Raw genomic sequence first — 11162 nt, 5'->3', positions numbered from 1 at the left:
GATTTCCAGAGTTACCAGATTATTAGATTCAATTGTCCAGTTTTCAGCAACAACAACAACAACAAAATCGTAAGACATACAAAGAAACAGGAAGGTATGGCCCTCAAAGGGAAAAAATAAATCAACAGAAGTGAGCCTGAAAAAGACCTAATGGCAAGTATGCTGGACAAAGACTTTAAAGCACCCATCATAAAGATGTTCAAAGAACTAAAGGAAGATGTGAAGAAAGTCAAGAAAATGATGTATGAAGTGAAAATGGCAGTAAGGAGAAAGAAAACTTAAAAATCAAAAAGAAATTCTGGAGCTGAAAAAAGCAGTAACAAATGAAAAAAATCACTAGAGGAATTCAAAGTCAGATTAGAGCTGGCAGAAGAAAGGATAAGTGAACTTGAAGCTAGGACAAAAGAAACTTCTTCCTACGAATATGTCCTGGCCCCGGGATAAGAGGACAATGGATGGCATGGCCTATGTGGGCAATACAGGGCTGGACACATTCCCTGAAATTTTTCCCAAAGTGACCCTGTTGGAGTGTGAAAATAACAGAGTGAGAGAGAGAGAGAGAGAGAGAGAGAGAGAGAGGGAATGTCTCTATTGCAGAGGGACTGCCCATGTCAGGAATGAGGCTGATTTCTTAGAGTACTGGGATGGCTAATTTAATGCATCAATTTGGCTGGGCCATGGTGCCCAGATATGTGATCAAACATTATCCTGGATGTTTCTGTGAGGGTGTTTTTGCATGAGATTAACATTTAAACTGGTGGACTTTGGGTAAAGCAGATTGCTCTCCATAATGTGAGTGAACTTCATCTAATAAGCTGAAGGCCTAGATAGAACAAAAACTGATCTCCCCTGAAAAAGAAAGAATTCTATCAGCAGATGGCCTTTGGACTTGAACTGTGACTCTTGCCTGGGTCTCTGGCTGCTGGCCTACCCTGTAGATCTTTGGACTTGCACCTCCATAATCATATGAGTCAGTTCCTTAAAACAAATCTATCTCTCTGTCTCTCTCTCCCCTTCCCTTCATACACCGCCCCCCCCCCCCCCACCCCTACACACACATATATATACATATTGGTTCTGTTTCTCTGTAGAACCCTGACCAATACAAGTACCTTCCGGGCTAAGAAGTCAAGATAGGAACCAATCAACCACAGCAGAATGTAAGAAGTCCCATTTGAATAAATATTTGTCGACTCTTGTGCAAACATGGTAACTATCCAAGCAGGAAGCCAGTTCAGGATGCAGCAGAATGCCATCCCCAACTCCTTCCACGAACCCCTCACCCGATGCAAATCCATTTAGCAACCGATCCTTTCTCTTTCCTGCATTTCATCTCTCCTCCTGCTACCACCCTAATCTGAGCCATCCAGACAAATCCCCTGCCCGTTACACAGGGCCCTTGACATCCTAAACACTGCTGGCTTCCAGCTTTGATCCCTGCCGGTCCCAATGTTTTCTCCCCACACCAGCTGGCAGATCCCTTAACCACTGCTCATGTGGTTCATGCTCTTTTATGCCTCTGTGTTTTTCAGTCACCTCACAAATTTCTAATGAGGACTGCCCTTGTGTATGACCCTGTGCTAAGAGCTGACCACGCAGTTGTAGGCCTCAGGCACTCTAGTCTGGGGGAGAGACGGCCCTGGGAGCATGTAGGTGCAACCTCAGGTTGCCAGGGCCCGAGAGGGGCCCGCACAGGCTACAGATGGAGGCAAAGCAGCACGGAGTACGGGCACTTCACAGAAGGCAGGGACATCATAGTGTCACCCACGCTTCCCTCTGCTGCCTGTGCCTCTTGCCCAGGGAACTTGTTCCACGGCTCCGTATCAGTTACGTATCATCTCTGCTCAGAAGAGCTTGCTGTGGCCTCACTGCTCTCTCCAGGGACCATCCACTCTCTCTCTCCTGGGCTCCTTAACATTTCGTATTTACCACCTTCCTCACTTCCCACGTTGAGTACTCATACTCAACTGCTCGTTGAGCTTACTCTGTGCTGAGACACTGCTGGCCCAGCAACCACCCTGTGCAGCAGGTACTGGCGTATTGCCCTCCGCTCACAGGGGTTGCATTCCTTGCTCAGTGGCTCGTGGTTCGGGAGCTTAATCATTTGAGGCCCCAGGGCTGAGCACCCTTTCTGGGACACGGTAGGTAGTTAGTAAATGTTTGTTAAATGGAACTACAGTACGTCTTTCCAAGTGCACGGCTTTGCAAGCTGAATGGAACGGAATAAAGTAAACTAGACGTATGTTTCAGGAAAGACTTCAAAAGCAGAGTCCGTTTGTTGTTGTTCTTTTCTGCCATCACTGACATTTCTCACTGGCTGGCGGAGGCCCAGGAGAGAGAAACCAGATCGCCCCCTCATTGGTTCAGGTCACCGCACCTTGCCACCACCAGCCAAAACGGTGTGGAATTCTGCAGCTTCGGGAGCCGCCCTGGCAAGAAACACTCCTTGGCGCCAGGTTCCTCCCCCTTCTGTGTGCCAGCTGGGGTCTCTCCTGGCTGGAGCTGGCCCCGCTGAACGCCAGACATCTGCAGACAGGATTTGCAAACAACTGGCTCAAGGTTCTGAACTTTTGTGATCTCATCCAAATGCCTGACTGTGGGGGGCAGGCTTGTTTTCCTAGGCTACCAGCTCCAGAAGGGTGGAGGTGGGGGTGGGGGTGGAAATTACACTAGACTTGGGCCCAGAGGCCTGGGGTTAGTTCTCAGCCCTGCCACTTTACAGAGAAATGATGCTGAACCTCAGTTTCCTTCACCATAAAGTGGAAATGATGACTGTTCCTACCTCACAGGGTTGTTATGAGAAGTAAGACGATACATGTGGGACATGCTTTTGACTGTTTTTTGCTGTAACGTGCAAGGGATTGTCAGTAATTCAAAGAAGCCAGAGTTCCTCAAGCCACAGTCTCAGGGCGACGTACCCACCGCGGCGAGCACGCCCTTAACAGCAAATGCCAAGATGTCTAGACAACCCAGTCGGTTTATCTGAGTTCATTACTGAGATCCGCATAACAGAGAAACTGCTTGTTGAGTTGATTGGACCAGATTTAGTTATTTATAGAGGCGCCTTGGAACTGGACCAGGATCTGGAGGCAGAAATACTGGAAATGAATCCTAGATCCCCAATTTCTGTTTGTGTAATTGTGAGCATGCTTTTTCAGCTCTAAAATTGGGACTATAATCTCTACTTTGCACGTGCCCTGTGACCCAGCAAGTCCGCCCTTTATTTCCCACGGAAGTTCTCTTACAAGAGATACAGAAGGGGATGTCTAGGAGGATATTCATCGTGACGGTATCTGTGGTAACGGACATAAGAGGTACTGAAGGTTTTCCCTGCCAGAGGGATGGACAAGTAAGCTGTGGGGCCAGCAACTGTGCGGTTTAGACAGCAGGTGAGGCAGTGGGCTAGACACACATACAGCAACGTGACTCTTCAAAACAGTGTTGGGAAAAAATGTAAGAGGCGGAACATATGTATCACAGTACCATGGAGAGAAATACAAAACACAAGCACGCACAAAACAAGAGGACATATTTCACAAGAATACCTGCGTATGTATAGGGATATCAAAGACCTGAGACTAGATGCCTATGAGAGGAGATGAAGAGGGGTGGCGATTAGTGAAGGGGGTTAGGGGATCAAACCAGAAAAGAGCATCGCACAGACCAATGACAACAATGGGCTACTCACCGAGAGGCACCATCAATTCAGCTTCCTGCATCAGATTAAAAAGAAATCCCTACCTCTTAAAAACTGAGAACAAACTGAGGGTTGATGGGGGGTGGGAGGGAGGGGAGGGTGGGTGATGGGTATTGAGGAGGGCACCTTTTGGGATGAGCACTGGGTGTTGTATGGAAACCAATTTGACAATAAACTTCATATATTGAAAAAAAAAAAAGAAAGAAATCCCTACCAGCGCGCCTGGGTGGATCAGTCCAGCTTCGCCTCAGGTCATGATCTCACGGTTCACGAGTTAGAGCTCCTCATCAGGCGCTGTGCTGACAGCTTGGAGCCTGCTTCGGATTCTGTGTCTCCCTCGCTCTCTGCCCCTCCCCCACTCATGCTCTGTCTCTCTCTCTTAAAAATAAATAAACATGAAAAAATTAATTAAAAAAAAAAAGAAAAGAAACCTCTACCTCGAAGTGTTGTCAGAATTATACATAATGTCCACATAGGTCCCTGGCTCGGTACTTGACATATGGGAGATGTCCAGCCACTGCTGCAGTTTTTATTATTCACTCATTGAACACCTAATATACCATGTATCTACTTCGTGCTGGGTGCTGTGCAAGGAGGTATGGAAGAGACAAAGACTGGGTGTCTCTCAGGTACTGGAGAGATCGTGCTGTCAGACCCCCCTCACTTTCCAGAATAAGGCTACAAAAAGTGACTTGCCCAAGGTCACACAGCAAATTAGTGATTAAGTTAAGGGCAACTGTCCAGGTCTCCAGGGCTCTTTCTAGAGCTTCATCAAAGCCAGGACCTCTGAATCCTAGACCACTGAGAGGCTCGTATTGCTGTTCTATCACCCCGACAATCCTCCCTGAGGCTCCTCTTTTGTTTATATACCCAGGGGTGTGTGCGTGTATGTGTGTGTGTGTGAGAGAGAGAGAGAGAGAGAGAAAAGTAAATTAATAAACTCTTTTAAAAATGCAGTTTGAGGGGTGTCTGGATGGCTTAATCGGTTGAGCATCTGACTCTTGATTTCGGCTCAGGTCATAATCTCATGGTTTGTGGGATCAAGCCCTGCATTGGAATCTGTGTTAAGCATGGAGCCTGCTTAAGAGTCTCTTTCCCTCTGCCCCTCTCCCCCGCTCCTGCACTCACTCTCTCTCTAAAAAATAAGTAAAAATAAAAACGCAATTTGGTAGCCAAAACCTTTTAGGTCTATGGGGAAAAAACAGAAAGGTTTTGAAGGCGGGCAGAGACAGACCTCCAAGAAGTCCCTCCTGCCCTCCCTCTTCTGGGCCTGAACTGCTGCGTTAGCGGGCCCCGGGTCAGTCTCCCAATCAGAAGCAACCTCCACCCCCCAGCCCTCAAACTGGCTCCGTTAAATCTTTCCACTTAAATGCTGCTCTGAAGAGAGGGAGAAATGTCCCTGTAACCTTATTTCCTTTCTCACCCTTTTACTCATCCTTAAAATATCCTGTTCCCTGGAGACGGCAAGAGAGCCTCCAGAGAAGTCTCTAATGGAGTGCAGCTCCCTGAGGTTTGATGGAGGGGTGGGGAGAACTCTGGGCCTGGCTCATGGGGTGCTGTGTCCAGGGATGTGAGGAGGTGGTCAGAGAAGCCCAGAGGAGACACAGACATGGCAAAGGAGAGGGACAGGTCCCTGAAGACTCTGCCAATGTCTTGCCAGCCTTGATTCATGGGGCTATAAGAGACTTTCCTACGATTTCAGGAAAATTCAAGTTTTCTCATGGATTTCAAAATAAGATTGGCAAGGAACAGAATAACACGCTGATTTTCCAAGAAGACATGGTTAGTTTCATGTCAGATATGAATAGAGATGAAGAGGAAAGAATTCTCTCTGTGATGGAAAGTCTCCATCTCCCGGGGATCTGGCACAGCCCCGTGGCATTGCTGAGGAGGAGAAGTGAGGCTAACATTGAACGAGCACTTACTCTGTTCCGGGGACTGTGATAAGCCCCTACTTGATCGCTGCCATTTAGCTCTCACACAGCAGCCCTGTGAACCAGGCACTGCCGGGCGCGCATTTTTCTGGTAAGATGCAGAGAGTTCATGAGTTGCCCAAAATCACACTGCTGGGAAGTGGTGGGAACAGGATTTGAACCCAGGTTGTCTCACTCCATGGTCCATGGGCCTAACTGCTAAATGAACCAGCAGCTAGGTCATAGTCTGGTTACTAGAGATCTCCCAGCATATGGCCGAGAATGTGAGATAAACAAACCCTTTCTATTCAGGACAGGGATCCCAAGTGCCCCCATCACTCACTGCTCATTTTCCCTGAAGAATGCTTCTTAGGGAAATGCATTCTAGGAAAACATCAGTCAACAGCCCTCTGGAGAATACTTTTGCTTTACAATATCTCAGTATTATCTCTAATATTTTATGGTGTGGTCTCTGCTAATGAACAGCAGAGGATATCGCTGGGTGTTACACAGCTAATCCCCTTTATTGTAATCAATTCAGTAGCACTACTGCTTATGGAATGTCTGGATGACACTGTTATAAGATATTTAAAGAGATTTGAAGGCACAAAAAAGAAATAAAAGCCACCACAATTACTGGAAGAAATTCTGTAAACCACAGCCTGGTTCAGACAATACTGATAGGACCCAGCGAGGATTTCCGTTTACTGGCTAATGTGGCGCCACCGTGTGGCAGGAATGTAAACACCAGTCACAATATACCCCTGCTTTGAAATTGTGTCCTAAGTTTTTTAAATTAAATTAAATTAATTTATTGTTTGTTTTTTTGAGAGAGAGAGAGAGAGAGAGAGTGAGTCAGGGAGAGGGACGGGGAGAGAGATAGAAAGAATCCCAAGCAGTCTCCACACTCAGTGTGGAGCCCAACTCAGGGCTCAATCCCACTGTTCTGGGATCATGATCTGAGCGGAAATCAAGAGTCAGAGGCTCAACCGACTGAGCCACCCAGGTGCCCCCTGATTAACATTTTTTTTTTTTAATTCCAGTGAGTTGCATTATTTTAAAGTTGTATACATAAAGTCAGGCTTTATTATTATCTCATGTTACACTATTATCAAGAAGCCTGTGAAGTACAACATGGGTGACCTGTAGATCACGGTTCAAAATTGCTCCTCTTGCATGTTCAACTGATTAAAGAAGCTATGTGAAGTAGATGAGAATTCTGATAATCTGACGTTAGGTGCATTAGAGAGGCCTTGGCTGCACCCCATCTGGCAGGTCCTCAAAAATATGGTAACAAATTAACTTAGAGAAGCACTCTGAAATTGAACCAAAGAACCTTGGGATTTCTGGGCCAAAAAGAACGTGTCAGACAATATGGTGACCCTTCAGGAAGGTACATGTTATCATGTGACTTTCTTCACAGTCACAAGCTTGCTCTGGCTCAGTCAGCTGTCTTTAAATAAATCTCATTTGGGGCACTTGGGTGGCTCTGTTGGTTAAGTGTCTGACTCTTGATTTCAGCTCAAGTCATGATCTCATGGTTCATGGGATCGAGCCCCACATAGGGCTCTGTGCTTAATGCACGGAGCCTGCTTGTGATTCTCTCTCTCCCTCTCTCTCTGCCCCTCCCCCGTTCCTCCTCCTCCTCCTCCTCCTCCTCCTCCTCCTTCTCTCTCTCTCTCTAAAAAACAAAAACATTAAATAAATCTCATTTGGGAGCCCATCCTGGATGGATTTCACTGGTTAAACTCTTAGAGTTCTGGGAACACTTGTTGGGAACCACATATAGATACAGTGCATGGCATAGGGTGCAGTCAATACTTTTTGGTTTCTTTTCCTTTTACTAGTTGAACTGTGCTTTGTAAATGACAAAGTGACAAATGTACAAATGTCATTGACAAACGTTCCTGGTTAGAATGAGGTAGGTGATACTGGTCCAATGGAAGAGACCAGTGTTTCTCAGAGACTAATGTATCTATGACTCACCTGGAGATCTGTCTACCTTATGCCTCCACCATTTACCTTCAATGTGTCATTACTATCTGTCTATATCATATCTCTCTCCACCTGTCAGTCATTCACCTGAGATAGACCCAACAGCTCTCTGCACCCAGGGGTCTGTCCCTTTACCCTTTCTCAGATAACATTGTTAACTGTTAACTATGAATAATTAGAATGTGAATATTGGCCAGCTCTTTCATTTCAAATCTAAATTGTTCCAAATGCCATCATTTTATTGGCCTGTCTAGAGATACTCATTATCCTGGACAGGCATCTTTGCATTTCCTCTGGGTCACCGTTAGAAAGCACTGATCTCACTGTAGAGCTGGAAATTGTGTGTGATTTTTATTTTAAAAACATTTTTAACATTTATTTTTTTGAGAGAGAGACAGAGGGTGAGCAGGGGAGGGGGAGAGAAATTGGGAGACCCAGAATCCGAAGCAGGCTCCAGGCTCTGAGCTGTCAGTACAGAGCCCGATGTGGGGCTCCAACTCACAAACCATGAGATAACGACCTGAGCCAAAGTCGGACACTTAACTGACTGAGCCACCCAGGCGCCCCTGTGTGTGATTTTTAAAATGCTAAATTCTTGGGGCGCCTGGGTGGCTCAGTCGGTTAAGCGTCCGACTTCGGCTCAGGTCATGATCTCGCGGTCCGTGGGTTCGAGCCCCGCATCGGGCTCTGTGCTGACAGCTCAGAGCCTGGAGCCTGTTTCAGATCCTGCGTCTCCCTCTTTCTCTGACCCTCCCCTGTTCATGCTCTCTCTCTCTCTGTCTCAAAAATAAATAAATGTTAAAAAAATTTAAAAAAATAAAAAATAAAATGCTAAATTCTTGACATCAGCTCTTTGTCAGTTTGTTCTTTTCTCGTATAATCTTAAAAAAAAATCTGACTGAGGTTTCTGTGTGGTTGAATTCTGTGAAGTTTTTACTAACCCAGAGCACACACACACACTCCCATTAAAGTTCTTGTCCGTTGAAATTGTCAAAGGGGCACAAGAGAACAAGGCCTGAGGACTCAGTGAGGACAAAGATTTCCATTGGAAAATGGTCTTTTATAATAATCCCATCATATCGAGGAGATAAGACAAAGCCATTATTTTTGTGCCTTGAGACTCACCTTCCCTCTTTCTGCCCAGTGCTGACTTGGGGCTATGGGCAGAGAGGCCTGCTCCTACCAGGGAAGTCCATGAGTGAAAACGGCCACGGCTGGAGGATGCTGAAGTCGAGCTTAATCTTCCTCACTTTGGAAGAGCTGAGTGCACACAGGAGTGAAGCAGAAGTCAGGAATCTATTGCCACAGGTCCAGAGACGGGCAGGACTTCCTCAGGAGGTACTCTCAGCTGTGGGTGAACGCTCCACCTCGCCCCAGCCCAACTCTGGCCCCTTCGTAGCCACATTCTCCATTGTATGCTTGTAGCCAAGGACCCGGAGGCCTGACAGCTCAGATGACCAGAACCCATGTCTCAGATGCATGAACTTGGTCCAATGGACCCTGCAAAAGGTGCACCTTCTACTACCTGAAGACTCTGCAAGGTCTTTACGCTCTGGCCCTCTGTTTTTTCCTCTAGTAGTTCTGGGCAATGCTTCAAAAAGTGAATGTCAGGTTAGTTATAAGTTAAAAGGAACAGGTTTTTTTTTTCACATACCACGATTCCTCACTCACTGGTTTAATCAAATATCTAGTGTACTCACATATGAGTTTGTTTGTTTTTAAATATTTATTATTGGGGGCAGGGGAAGAGAGCAGAGAGCCCAGTGTGGGGCTCGAATTCACAAACCATGAGATCATGGCCTGAGCCAAAGTCAGACCTTTAACTGAGCCACCCAGAAGTCCCTTTTTGCTTGTTTTTTAAGTTTATTTATTTATTTTGAGAGAGAGAGGAGAGAGCGGGGGAGGGGCAGAGAGAGGAGAGAGAGAATCGCAAGTAGGTTCCACACTGTCAGCGCAGAGCCCAATGCAGGGCTCCAACTCACCAACTGTTCATGAGATCATGACCTGAGCTGAAACCAAGAGTTGGATGCTTAGCCGACTGAGCCACCCAGGTGCTCCCTCATATGAGTTTAAAAAGTTTTTTGTTTTTGTTTTTATGAGTGTATTATTCAGGGTTCTCTAGAGAAACAGAAGCAAAAGAATATATATAGATATACAGACAGAGATTTATTATGAGGTATTGGCTCACAAGATTATGGAGGCTGGAAGCCCAGGAAAGCTGATGATGTAGCTCCAGTCCAAACCTGAAGGCCTGAGAACCAGGGGTACCGATGTTCTTGGGCAGGAGAAGATGGAAATCCAGTTCAAGCAGATAACAAACGTACCCTCCCTCTGCCTTTTTGTTCTGTCCAGACTGTCATTGGATTGGATGACGCCCACCTGCCCTGGCGAGGGCAATCTTCTTTACTCAGTCTGCTGATTCAAATGCTAATCTCTTCCAGAAACCCCTTCACAGACACACCAGAAGTAATGTTTTACAAGCTACCTGAGCATCCCTTAGCCCAGTCAAGTTGGTGCATAACATTAGCCATCACAGTGGAGCAGGGAGTGTATTTTTTATACTTGGGTTTCAATTTTTTGTACTTAAATACTTTCTCACATACTGTTTCTCTTTAAAGGTTTGGAGCTCGTGATGACAAATCCCGCTGAGTGAATTTTTGAGGGCTGGCCTGTGACTTTCCTTATTTCAGGCAACATTTGGTACAGGTAAGAGCCAGCAGAACTGAAGAACTTGGGACCTCCAGGCCAACTCGAGTTGCTAGTTCCTGTCATTTCTTTCAACACCTAGATCTCTTTTTCATTGAAATGTGAAATCTTCTGATGCTTATTTAAAATTCATTGTCCTTAAGAATTTTGATTTTGAGTAAGAATATTACTTAAAAAAAAAAAAAGAATATTACTTTAACCTGGCCAAGTTCTGCTTTTTCATATTAATTTGAAGCAAAGCAGAACTCTGGGATTACTTCAATGCAAACAATTTATTCTTCAGGATTTTTCTCTAAGTAGAGGAACTTTCTTGACTCCTACACAGCAAAAGTTGGTGTTTCCAGTCTTCCAGCTCAGGGGTACCCTTGATGTGATACAGGCCCCAAGGCCATCCTGAAGAAAAGCATATCTCCATGATATGCCTGCGTTCAGCACGTGGGTACATAAACAAAAACAAGATCCCTGCCTTGGAGGACCTCAAAAAGTTTACTGTGAGAGATGAACTATTAATTAAATGAGTCAGGTTTCACATAGATGACAGTAAAGGAGGATGAAAAGTGCTGTGGGGCCATAGAGGGAGGGATGTGTTCTTGTGGGAGGAGGAAGGATGAGGCTTGAGAAGGACTTCATAGAGGTTGTGTGTTTTGAAGTGGCGTTTGAAGGATGTTGAGGTGTACTAGGCAGAGATGCATGAAAGAATATTCTAGAAGGAGGCACAGTTAAACAAAAGGCCATGGAGTAAGGACAAGTTCTGGGAATGCTGAGTCATTCAGTGTTACTATGGCATAGGGTCCTTGGGGTGACCCGATGGGGTTAAGAAGCAAACATTCTTCTCCCCTTCAAGGTCCTTC

The sequence above is a fragment of the Panthera uncia genome (genome assembly GCF_023721935.1).
Source record: "Panthera uncia isolate 11264 chromosome C1 unlocalized genomic scaffold, Puncia_PCG_1.0 HiC_scaffold_4, whole genome shotgun sequence".
Taxonomy (NCBI): Eukaryota; Metazoa; Chordata; class Mammalia; order Carnivora; family Felidae; genus Panthera; species Panthera uncia.
This window is presented reverse-complemented; position numbering follows the sequence as displayed.